Genomic DNA, 14,666 nt, shown 5'->3' on the forward strand with positions numbered 1-14,666 from the left:
CTATGAGTAGCAATAGAAATACTTTTCCATACGTATATTTACGTTGTATTAAGTATCAGGTGTTAAAAGCCCAAATAAAAAAAGACTAAATTCATTTACTACGGTTGAATGATGAAAGTATGTAAGTAAGTAAATATATTTAGTTTCACGACTTTTAACATTAAATCATCGTTATAAATAATTTAGCGTTAAAAATTTATTGAAACAAAAATAGCAAAATTGTGTAACTAATGACAATTTTATAGAAAACAAAAAAAAACTTAAAGATTTCTAATTATTTTTTTTATTTTAATGAACTCCTTAGAATTTAATTGTAATTATGAGGGGTGTTTGATGTGTTAACCCAAAAAATGGAGGTTTAATAGAGAAGAACTTTTCAAAACTTATTCTAAAACTTGCTGGTGTCGATCAGTGATCGGCACTCAAAGCTCCTAGGATCGGATCATAATTGTTTATTTACCTGCTAACAAGAAGTTCATAAAAATTCTAAAATAAGAAACAAAAATCACAATCAATATCTGGTCAGACTACATCGAGAAAAGCGAGCATAACAATTTATTATAATCCATATTATTTATATGGCGATCACTGATCTATATTGAGTAGAATATCAATCGATAGAAAAATATTTATAGAACATTTTCTCACCACTAATTCGAAAAATGTTTTATGTTACTATGCCGAAGCTTATTTTCCTTGAACTCTTCTATTATACAGATTTTTTGAATGTCTCCCACATGTCTCCCCCCTGCAAATGCCTGCCATTTCAGACATGTTGTCAATTAAAAACAATTTGTTTATTTATTTATTTATTTATTATTTTTATCAATTTCATTAATTGTATTAATAGTTAGTTATTGTTTAATATACATATTTTCATATTTATTTTACTATTATTCGTAAATATGTATGTAAATAATTAATATTTAATGTGTCAATATTTTTGAAAAGCATTCAGATGTTAATAAAAATAATTAAAATAAATATTAACAAAATAAAACACTAGAAAAAAATACATATAAGTACTACTTTTTTCTAGTTATTATTATTTTAATAATATAAAAACTATACAAAAATGAAAAATCACATGATTAACACGAAATGATAGAAAGTAAATTAAAGCAGAAAACATTTAAAACGTGTACAATTTATTTAATCTGTTTTAAAAATAAACCCAGCAATTATATACTTAGAGCAGTGACCGGCTCTCATAACCCTCATAACTATTAAATGAGAAACATTATCCCAGATCATCAATTCGGATTCCGTAAACATCACGGAACAATTGAGCAAGTTAATCGCCTAACTGGAGAGATACGAAAATCTTTCGAACTAAAAAAGTACTGTTCGGCAATATTTCTAGATGTTGCCCAGGCTTTTGACAAGGTTTGACATAAGGGTCTAATACACAAGATTAAATACCTACTGCCTTCTAGTACTCACAAAATACTAGAGTCTTAAATATCGGATCGCTTGTTTAGGATAAAATGCGGCGATTATGTGACAAGCGACTATGCGATCAATGCTGGTGTACCTCAGGGAAGTGTTCTAGGACCAACCCTGTACTTATTATACACCTCAGACTTGCCCGAGTCCGAAGGATTAACCATTTCCACCTTTGCAGATGACACTGCAATTCTTAGTTCTCATGTGGACTTAAATGTAGCATCTAGAAACCTTGACAATTATCTCAGGCACGTGGAGACGTGGTTAAAAAATTGGAGAATACATGTGAACGAAATTAAAAGCAAGCACGTAACGTTTTCACTTAGGAGAGGAAGTTGTCCACCAGTGACACTAAACAGTGTGAACATCCCACAGTCTGACCACGTTACATACCATGGCATTCATTTAGATAGACGTCTTACTTGGCGTCGGCACATAGAAGCCAAGCGGCTCCACATGAAACTAAAAGCTTCTAATTTACACTGGCTAATCCACCACCAATCGAAATTAAGCCTTAACTGCAAAGTCATCCTGTATAAGACAGTCTTAAAACCAATTTGGACATACGGAATCCAATTATGGGGAACAGCAAGCAATACCAGTATAGATCTTATACAGAGGGCACAATCCAAAATTCTTAGAACCATGACGGGAGCTCCATGGTACATAAGAAACGAGAACATCCACAGAGACTTAAATGTACCCTTGGTCAAGGATGAATTCAGAAAAACTCGTGAAGCTTATTTATCAAAATTACATCAATATCCGAACCCGCTCGCAAGGCTACTTACAGCAACTCAAGACAGCTCAAGGCTGCGTAGAGCTGATTTACCACTCATCTAATTTTCCAAATATGATTCTCAATTGAGAGAACAATAATTGTTTAGTTTTAAGATTTAATTACATATTATAAGGCCTAGAAATTAAAGGCAGGAATAATATTATAATAAAAGTATAAAAAAAAAAAAATTAGAAACAAAAATCATAATAAACAGCTGGTTAACTCTTTTCGGTTTAGTGGTCACTTTTCTAACCACCTTTTCTAAAGTCTTTAAAACATTTTTTAGAGGCTGCTATTAGCATTTTGCTAAACAATTATATTTTTTTGAAGTTATCATTTATAATTTTTGCAAAATTTTTCCGTCTGAATGATCTGATTAGTTTAATATATTAATTTGAAAATATGTATTGTAAATCGCATTTTCTCTAAGGATCCCGATTCCCAGATTCAATAAAAATAAGCTCATTGTACATCGAACTTTGTTTTTCTTTGGTTGTTATTCCATCACTTGTTATCAAAACCCCTGTTTCAAATACCTTTATGGATTATTTCCAAAAAAAAAGAAAAGGTAACATAAAATAATGGAATTGAGTATATTAATAACACGGTGCACAGTGGTATGAGAATAAAAAAAGAGGGAAAAAATCTGTAACTTCTAAACCCTTACGCCGATTTGAATGAAATTTCACATGCGCAAAGAGCAAGTGTAGTCGAGTTTAAGTTTTGAATTTGGACCTCATGACCTCACCAGGAGCGGGACCAGGGGTTCCCAAAATAGGACACCTCGGGTATGTTCAATTTTTAAAATGATCCTCGTCGTAGCTATCATTATAGCTTAGGAGATATTCGCATTTGAAAATTAAATTTTCCCACCCTACACCAGTTTTTTGGTGACCGCGGTTCCAAATATTCTCCGATTTTATCCATTTTTCTTTTAACAATAGATCTATATATCAAATAAAGAAAGAAGTGTTTAAAAATCATGAATGAGTCCAAAGTTACATGCATTTGAATATAAAAAAATTAAAAAAGGCGATTTTTCGCAATTTTTTTGGGAAAAAAGTACTTTTATTCTTTTTAAGTTATCTAAAAATTTTCTAAGAGGATGTATAATGAGTTTGTACTTATTGAAAAGCTAACATTACGCCAAATATTTTAAATGAAAAAACCATTTATAATTTTTTATACCGACGGGATCAGGTCCATTCAAAAAATGCCTATTTTTTATGTAAAATTCAACATTAGGGCAAAAATTCTCAAATCGCATACTCGATATCAAAATATAGTAACCTATTTTAAATGGCCCAATAAGTTCTTAATTATTTTGTAAAGGGTTCCGATAACTCCGCCCCTGGTGTGGATATTATAGCCAAAAAACGAAAAACTCACATTTTTGGGATTTTTCAAGATTTTTTTGGGAATTGCGGGATACTTGATTACAAATTTCAAAATTTGTTTTTATTTTTCCATTTTAAATAGAAAAATCTACATAACTGTGAAATTGCATTAAAAAATATTCATAAATAAAAATTTTATTTCAATTTGAAAAATGTGTATCTGTGCAAAATTCAATAAAAAGCATTTTTTGTCATATTTTTCAAAAAAGTATTCCATGAATTTTTTAATTATCAAAAGTTATATACATTTTTAAAAAGTAAACAAAATCCTCTATCCATTGATATATAACATGTCTACCTTATGTTTTTTACGTGTCAAATAAATTAGGGAAAACTAAACAACTCGCTGAGAATTTACCTAGCACTGTTATTTACATTCATAAAAATGTTATTATGTAGTCAACATGCTTTTTTATGAATTTCTATGTTAGGTAAATTCTCTCGAGTTGTTTAGGTTTTCCTAATTTATTTGACACATGAGTCATGACGTGCATTTTTTGATACAAGAAAAAAAATTTATCAACTTTTTTGATTTTAGTCGCTTTTCATTGCTTATTTTGATATGAAAGTTTATAAAAATTTATACCAACATATATAGAAAATTTAGTTCTTAACAAAACATGGTTTTAATTATTCAAATCGGATGAAAATTTAGTTTTTTCTTACTAACTTGACCTACCTAAAGCTGGCCACACACGGATGATTTGTGAGTCTGATTTGTTCGTGTTCGACGTCTTGTTACTTGTAAATTGGGCTGTGCGCGAACAAAATCACAAGCAATTGAAAATTTTCAATCACAAATCGGGCGAACAAATCATTCCGTGTGTGGCCAGCTTAAACGGTGTTAAGAAACATTCCTAGGAAGTTCATATGTTCTAGAAAGTTGTTTACTGAGATCTTGGTTACATTTTTGTATTTGATTGTTTCCTTGAATTTTCAACGGTTTGCTAACTATGAACCTGAAAAGGGGAAAAAAGGTAAAAAAAAATTTAATTTTTAAAATTTTTTTCCGATTTTGATAATTCACAATTTTTGTTCTTTATTACAAGTGCTACAACTTTACCTCAACTTACCTAAAACTTGGTGGTTTTATTTCATTTTATTTAAAAAAAAACATAGTCTCCTAAAGCCTTTTATAATAGAAAGCATTCCAGAACAACTTATAATAGTTCAATTCTGTGGAATTTTTAACAGTGATTTTGATATTTAATATGTCTAGATAAAATCAATGGCCCATAATCATAGTCAAACACTAAAGTCGGTTCTTTTTAGAAACAACTTTAAAATAAAAACCTGCTTTTAATTATTTTGCAACTATAGTCAAAATTAAAGTATGTTTTAAATTGAACCGACTTTAACTGGGTGCCACCGCAAATGTAGAAAATGTTTTCATACAATATACAACAAAATACAGACAAGTGGCAACGCTGAACAGCTGACATACAAAATTAAAAAAAAACCAAATAGGTAAACAATAAAAGTAACCGGGACAACTAAAGAAAAAAAATTGTTTGTTGTGGAAAAATGAAATATATAAGATGAATATCATAATTAGAATATTTTGGTACTAATTTTATTGATAACTGTGCAATAATTGCAAAATCTCTAAGAATATCTTGTAACTTAAACATTTTTTACATTCTGCCGAACTGTTTTACTTGGTGAAGAACAGCTGATGCTGTTGTTAAACGAGTTAATAACAGCTTCAGCTAGTTTTATATTTAAAGTCGACTTCAACGTCAGAAGTATACTTTAACTTGTCTATGATAGACCTAAAGTCCACTCTTGAGTAAAGTCGAGTTTAATTCTCTTAAAGTATTCTTTATTTCTGACTATGATTATGGGCCAATAATAATATGTACTATTTAAGTTTGTATTTAACATTCTGCTAAAAGCACTTCACAACAATTCAAACTCGTGTAAAATTAATTAAATCGTACAATATTTTTATTTTTTTATAATCAAATTTTAAGTGCTGTAACTAAGTTGTAGAAACGACATTAAATAATATCTTACACTTCAGATAACAAAAGAGTATTTGACAAGGAAATATCCACTTCTAAAATATAATAGATTTCAGTAGAAAACAAGTATTATGTGTTTAAAAGCTAAAGTTTTCTAAATAACTTTTTTAAAATATTAAGACCACTTGATTGATTTAATTACAAAAATGGGGTACTATTCTGTCGGTCTAAGACGCTACCATTTCGCGATCTGAATTCGCTGTCTTAAACTAAGACTCTATAAACCTACGATTAAGCTAAACTAAGACTCTATAAACCCCTACAATTGCATCTAAACTACGACTATATAAGGACCTACGATTAAGCTAAACTAAGACTCTATAAACCCCTGCAATTGCATCTAAACTACGACTATATAAGGACCCGCGATTAAGCCAAACTAAGACTATATAAACCCCTACAATAGAAGCTAAACTAAGACTCTGTAAAGACCTACAATATAATCTTAACTAAGGCTACATAAAGGCCTAAGATTGAAGTTAACTAAGATTTTATCAAGACCTACGATTAAATTAAACTAAGGCTCTATAAACCCCTACAGAAGAAGCTTAACTAAGATGATGTTAAGACCTACGATTAAGCAAAACTAAGACTCTATAAATCCCTACAATAGAAGCTTTAATAAGTCTATATAAAGAACTACGACTAAGTTAAACTAAGTCTCTATAAAGATCTGAAATAGAAGCATAACTAAGACTATATAAAGACCTACAATAGAGGCTTAACTAAGACTCTATCAAGATCTAGGATTAAGTTAAACTAAGACTCTATAAACCCCTACAATATACAGTCCTACAATTGAATCTAAACTACGACTATATAAAGATCTAGGATTAAAGCTAAAAGATGAAAATATCTACAATTAAAACTAAAATAAGACTTTCTAAAGACCTATGATTGAAGCTAAACTTAGACAATATAAAGACCCACGATCGAAACTTAACTAAGACAAAATAAAGATCCACGATCGAAGCTTAAGTAAGCTAAACTTAGACGATATAAAGACCCACGATCGAAGCTTAACTTAAACTAAATAAAGATCCACGATCGAAGCTTAACTAAAACTAAATAAAGATCCACGATCGAAGCTTAACTAAGCTAAACTTGGACGATATAAAGACCCGCGATCGAAGCATAACTAAAACTAAATAAAGATCCACGATCGAAGCTTAACTAAGCTAAACTTAGACGATATAAAGACACACGATCGAAGCATAACTAAAACTAAATAAAGATCCACGATCGAAGCTTAACTAAGCTAAACTTAGATGATATAAAGACCCACGATCGAGGCTTAACCAAGACTAAATAAAGATCCACGATCTGAGCTTAACTAAGCTAAACATAGACGATATAAATACCCGCGGTCGAAGCTTAACTAAAACTAAATAAAGATCCACGATCGAAGCTTAACTAAGCTAAACTTAGACGATATAAAGACCCACGATCGAAGCTTAACTAAAACTAAATAAAGATCCAAGCTCGAAGCTTAACCAAGACTAAATAAAGATCTACGATCGAAGCTTACCTAAGCTAAACTTAGACGATATATAGGTCCACTATCGAAGCTTAACTAAAACTAAATAAAGATCCACGATCGAAGCTTAACTAAGATAAACTTAGACGATATAAATACCCGCGATCGAAACTTAACTAAAACTAAATAAAGATCTACGATCGAAGCTTAACTAAGCTAAACTTAGACGATATAAAGACCCACGATCGAGGCTTAACCAAGACTAAATAAAGATCCACGATCAAAGCTTAACAAAGCTATACTTAGACGATATAAAGACCCACGACCGAAGCTTAACTAAAACTAAATAAAGAACTAAATAAAGATCGAAGCTCTACTAAGCTAAACTTGGACGTTATAAATACGCACGATCGAAGCTTAACAAACACTAAATAAAGATCCACGATCGAAGCTTAACTATGTTAAACTTAGACGATATAAAGACTCGCCATCGAAGCTTAATTAAGCTAAACTTAGACGATATAAATACCCGCGATCGAGGCTTAACCAAGACTAAATAAAGATCCACGATCGAAGCTTAACTAAGCTATACTTAGACGATATAAATACCCACGATCGAAGCTTAACTAATACTAAATAGAGATCCACGATCGAAGCTTAACTAAGCTAAACATAGACGATATAAAGACCCACGATCGAAGCTTAACTAAGACTAAATAAAGATCCACGATCGAAGCTAAACTTAGACTATATAAATACCCACGATCGAGGCTTAACCAAGACTAAATAAAGATCCACGATCAAAGCTTAACAAAGCTATACTTAGACGATATAAAGACCCACGACCGAAGCTTAACTAAAACTAAATAAAGAACTAAATAAAGATCGAAGCTCTACTAAGCTAAACTTGGACGTTATAAATACGCACGATCGAAGCTTAACAAACACTAAATAAAGATCCACGATCGAAGCTTAACTATGTTAAACTTAGACGATATAAAGACTCGCCATCGAAGCTTAATTAAGCTAAACTTAGACGATATAAATACCCGCGATCGAGGCTTAACCAAGACTAAATAAAGATCCACGATCGAAGCTTAACTAAGCTAAACTAAGACAATATAAAGACCCACGATCGAAGATAAACTTAGACGCTATAAAGACCCACGATCGAAGCCTAACTAACACTAAATAAAGATCCACGATCCAAGCTTAACTAAGACAAAATAAAGATCCACAATCGAAGCTTAACTTAGACTACATAAAGGCCCACGACTATATAACTATGACTATATAAATAACCACGATTGAAGCTAAACTGTGACCATATAAATATCTAATTGAAGGTATTTTTAAAGAAATAATTCAGTTTGTATTATAAAAAAAAAAACATTGAAAATATGAAATCATTTTGGAAGTTAAGGTCACACATGGCAAATATTTGCTCAAAAAAGCGTAACCACTTTTTTTAGCACAAATTTGTTTGACGTGTTTACTCTTACAAGTGTTTTGTAAGATCAAACAGCATCAAATAAAATAAAACTAAATAGTTTGTTTTGAATCATCCAAAATAAACAAAGTTTTTGAAATAACTAAAATAATTCAAATATATTTTATTTAGTGGTGCCTGCCTTTAGACTCTTTCTTTAAAACTAAAAATAATGTGAAGATTGTCACAGTCTACACTGATTTACTAAATTTTATTTGTCGTAGTAGACATGATCCAATTACGAAATATTTTTATTCCAAAACAAAATAAACTTTCTAGTTAGAATTTCATACTACGATTTATTACGATAGATGGCGCCACAAGTTGAAATTTAAACTGATCTAATCAATAACTCAAATTACAACTACCATCTAACAGATGGCGCCATATGTAAATCCAATTGTTTATTATTTGTTATAGATCAGTTATAGAATACTTCAGTATGAACCAAAACTTAAAAAGTAATAATTTGAAATATTTATTGAATTATTTTAAGTTCATTTGCTTAAATTGAATCTGCATGCTTTTCCCTGATTAAAAATACTCCCTTCACAACCAAAGACCATGAAAACGGACAACTGCACAATGGAAAAAAATCTGAAAAAATATTCCATTTATGTTAATTTGTTTGCATTTACTGCCATTTTTAACCCCGATAATTTACAAACCAAATACAACTTGTTAACAAGTTAAACAATTGTTTGTTTTTTAATAAATAAATAAATACAAAACAATAATATTAATGAATACTTTTTATTAACAAAATAACAAAAAAAATGTTAAAATAATAAATGTTAATAAATCATAATAAAACAAATAAATTTATAAACTGCAAAACAAGCTACGAAATGTTTTTATAACTAATTTTACTTATTAATAAATTACAAACAAAATTAATCAATTAATCTAAGGAAAGAAAAGTTAAAAAACAATTATTTAAATAAAGCGCATAAACAAATAATACGCATAGGAAGCAAGGTATTACAATAATTTATTAAAAATATTAATGGAAATTATAGAATATAAATCAAGTGCTGAATATTCTACATCGATAATAATTACATACGCTGGAAGTTAAACTAGGACTTAATAACGACCTACAACTTCAGTTAAACCATATAAAGTCTGATGATTTATGCTAAAAGTCAACTGAATAATGACCTATAATTGGATCGTTTAGTTCATAAACCAGTCAAGCAACAAAAAATCCAAAATTGTGTTATTGAGCGATTACTGTTTTGTAAACTTAAATGCATCGTTTAAAGCAAAAAAAAAAACTAATTACTGCGCCATATTATGGTGAAGCAAAGCCGAGAAATCCATGTTTAGTGCTGAAAGAAGTCAAGTGACAGTGCTTTCATAGAACAAATATCAATTTTGTAAAAGTAGTTTTGAGGTTTCTAGGAAGTTTTTCTATGATTTACTCTAAATCAATAATTTGTTGCTTGACTGGTTTTTGAAATAAACGATTCAATTGATGCTAAAAAAGACTAAGATTGAAGCAAATCTGAAGCCAAAATTGAATATAAACTAAGACAAAGATTGAAACTAAACTGAGGCTAATATTAAAGCTAAACTAAGATCACGATTGAAGCTAAGACTATGATTGAGAGTAAACTGAGGATTATATTATAGCTAAACTATGTCTATATAAACACTTAAGATTGATAACAAACTAAGACCACGATTGAAAGGAAATTAAGACTATATAAAGAAAAAATTAAGCTAAACTAAGGCTATTTAAAGATCTATGATTGAAGCTTAACTAAGACTTAACAAGATTTAAGCTAAACTAAGACTGAGATTGAAGCTAAACTACGACTAAATAAAGATCAACGATCGAAGCTAAAGACTTACGATTGAAGCTTAACTATGACTAAATAAGATTTAAACTAAATTATGACTGAGATTGAAGCTAAACTACGACTAAATAAAGATCAACGATCGAAGCTAAACTATTACTAAGATTAAAGCTAAACTAAGACTAAACTTGAAGCTAAACCAAGACTAAATAAAAATCAATGATTAAACCTAAACTATGACTAAGATTGAAACTAAACTTACACTAGACAATACTAAGACACTAAAAAACCTACGATTGAAGCTAAACTAAGACTAATATTGAAGCTGAACTATGTTTATAGAAAGGCCTATGATTAAATCAAAAGATCATGATTGAAGCTAAACTAGGACTATAAAAAGACCTAGAATTGAAGCCAAACTAAGGCTAAGATTGAAGCTAAATTAGGACAATAGTATCCAAAACCGAAAACCGGTCAACCGGTTTTTTCATCTTTATAAATTCGACCGAATTCGGGTTTCTTAACTGTTCTGTTTGTTGAAAAACCGGTTTTTCTAATCTATATATATATATATAAAAGAGTAACGTTACTGACTGAATGACAGACTGACTGATTCATCATCGCACAGCCCAAACGACTGAAGCTAGAATCGTGAAATTTTAACCCCAAAACGATCCACTAAAAAGGAATTCTTGGAAATTCGAACGTTTAGGGGGTAAAAAATGGTAAAAACGGGTAAATCCGGTAACCTTATATCTTCAAAACTAATAAAGATTCCAAAAAACTTAAATTTGCATGTTACTCCATTTAAAAAATAAGCTAACAGGTGTTTCGTACTTTTTCGAAATTCGAACCTTTTAGGGGAGAAAACGGCTAAAAACTGTATTTTGGTACTTTTTTGGCACCCTATTTATCTTTTAAACCAATAAACATAGAAACAAATTTTAAATCGTATTAGTTACTTATCAAAAAATAAAAAATATAAGTTTGGTACTTTTTGGAAATTCGTACCCTTAAGGGATAAAAATTGTGTTTATTTTTAGTACTTTTTCATAAAATATGTTTTACTATAATTTGATATAGACATACGAATATTTTACTATGAGCTCCCACCACGCTACAGAAAATTATATGAATAAAATGTTACCACCGCAGTGGGCATAAAAAAGGTACCAAGAAGGGGATAAAATTGGGAAAATAACATTTTATTGCAAATTATTAAGCCAATTTTGATAATTTTTTTTAACATTGGTTCCTGGAATCATAGATAAACAAGTAGGAAAGTATGGTCGGTCAAGCCCGACCATATAATACCCTACACCAAGTAAATGAGTAAAAATATTTTACTTTTAAAATATCAATAATTTAGATTTTTGAGTGATTTTCGGAAGTGGGCCTTATATAGGAGCTATGACCAATTATGGACCGATCACCATAAAATTAGGTCGTGTGATTTATGTCTATATTAAAGTTAACTATGTTGATTTTTGTGTGTATACCAACATTTTTAAGCGATTTATGCACGATAAAGTGATTTTCGGAAGCGGGTCTATATGGGAGCTATGACTAATTATGGACCGATCGTAACAAAATTTGGTGACATGAATTTTGTATATATAAAACTTATTTGGAGCGAAATTTGTGTAGATACATAGATAAATTAAACATTTATGACCGATAAAGTCCAATTTCGAGGGGACATTTGTATGGGGGCTAGGTGAAATAATGGACCGATTTCAGCCAGTTTCAATAGGCTTGGTCCTTGGGCCGAAAAAGTAATATGTACCAAATTTGATCGAAATATCTTCAAAATTGCGACCTGTACTCTGCGCACAAGGTTTACATGGACAGCCAGCCAACCAGACGGACGGACGGACATCGTTTAATCAACTCAGAAAGTGATTCTAAGTCGATCGGTATACTTTAAGGTGGGTGTTAGACTAATATTTTTGGGCGTTACAAACATCTGCACAAACGCATAATACCCTCCCCACTAGGTGGTGTAGGGTATAATAACTAACAGGTTGTTATTTGGAACTCGAGTACCAAGGTGTATTTTAGGCCAAATCCGGGTAAACAGTTTGGTACTTTTTTTAAAACATATTTATTCTTGGGCACATTAACACAGATTTTAATATTTTCAGACATGCCTGTAGCATAAACAATTTTGGCAAAATGGAATACTTTTAAATTTCAAACTTGAGGGGTGTTCATGGAGGAAAAGGGAAATTGGTACTTTTGTCCTAATGGTACTTTTTTAATATTTAAAATTATTTGATTGAATTTTCTATAACAATGGACTTAGAAATATGAAATTAAGCATATATGGTCCTAAGTGAGTGAGCATTCTAGGGGGAGACTTTTTGGTACTTTTTCTTTATTCGAATGGTACTTTTTGTAATTTCTTCACCAATGAACCAAGAAATATGAAATTAAGCGTATATGTTCCTAAGTGAGTGAAAATTCAAGCGGATACTTCACGGTACTTTTTCTTTATTATAATGGTGCTTTTTTTAATTTTCTATAGACTTAGAAAAATGAAATTAAGCATACATGGTCCTAAGTAAATGAGAATTCTAGGGGGAGACTTTTTTGGTACTTTTTCTTTATTCTAATGGTACTTTTTTTAATATTCTATAATAATGGACCTAGAAATATGAAATTAAGCATACATGGTCCTAAGTAAGTGAGAATTCTAGGGGGAGACTTTTTGGTACTTTTTCTTTATTCGAATGGTCCTTTTTGTAATTTTTTCACCAATAAACCTAGAAACATAAAAGTGAGTTTGGATTCTAGGGGGAGACTTTTTAACACTTTTTCATTAATCTAATGATACTTTTTGAAATTTCTATAACAATGGACTTAGAATCATGATTTCTTCAAAAACCTTAAAATTTCCAATTAGGCACACATGATTCTGAATGAATTTGAATTCACAAACGGTGACTTTAGTGGTAACTTTCTTTTGCATTTTCTATAATAATGGTAAACTTAATAGTTCTATTTCTATAGATCTTTCTTCTAATTGGGATGGCGAAGCGCACCGGGTCAGCTATTGAAATATATTTTTAAAAATATTGATTAATTATATAGTAAATTGTAGCATTTGACAATATTTCGTAAAATATATAAAATAATTGCCTTAAGAATTCAAAAATTTTTAAAATAGCGTATTTTTCATATTGAATAAAAATTTAATATAAACCGGTTAACCGGTTTTTTTGAAGACAAAACCCGAAACCGGATAATCGGGTTTTTAAAAGATATAATTCAAAACCGGTTTTTTCAAAAACACACCTTTTCGGTTCAACCGGAAACCGGTTTTTTAAATTTTCCGGATTTTTGGACACTCCTACAACTGAAGCCAAAATAAAACTAAGATTAAAGACTTTCGATTGAAACTAAACCAAGACTAAGATTGAAGTTATTCCACCATTTCACCTTTTATAGGGTGACCTACAAATAAATTATCTTTAATAAAACAATTGACAACAAAACAAGTGCTACAAAACACTTTAAAAAGCGTGAAATATTTCATTATTACGAGTATTTATGTGTTTTAAAACAATTATTTTCATTACACAAATTAAAAATAAATAGTAGATACAAAAACAATAACAACGACAATCGGTTGAAGAAGAAACAAGATAGCAGTTGGAGATGGTCTGGGTCGAATTTGAAACACACATTTGTACACATTGAAAAATCGTTACAATCGTGAAAGTAGAGAAAAACTGGGTACTCAGTTTTTGCTGATCGGATAGGACTTTAAAATTTCAAAGGATAAATTGGAATCAATAACATATCAAACAATTGGTATCAACTAAAAGCTAAAAACGTCAGCTATCTAATAAATTTATATGTTTTCCCCTTGATTCAAAAATAAAGATGAAAAAATATTTTAATGAAAATCATATTTTTTTGAGTGTTTTTCAAACAAAATCGTTGTATTTTCGACTCAGGGGTAATGACAACTTTATTAGACTGCTAAACTTTTTTTCCTTTTATTTGATACTTATTCTGGCATCAACAATATTTATTTTATATAATTTTTTCAGAACTGTTTATACCCTACACCACCATAGTGGGGATATTGGTCTAACACCTTAAAGTATACCGATCGACATCGATTAAACGATGCACAGTGGTATGAGAATAAAAAAAGAGGGAAATAAATCTGTAACTTCTAAACCCTTGCGCCGATTTTAATGAAATTTGACATGCGAAAAGAGGAAGTTTATGTTTTGAAT

This window comes from Calliphora vicina, chromosome 3 (assembly GCF_958450345.1).
Source record: "Calliphora vicina chromosome 3, idCalVici1.1, whole genome shotgun sequence".
Classification (NCBI taxonomy): Eukaryota; Metazoa; Arthropoda; class Insecta; order Diptera; family Calliphoridae; genus Calliphora; species Calliphora vicina.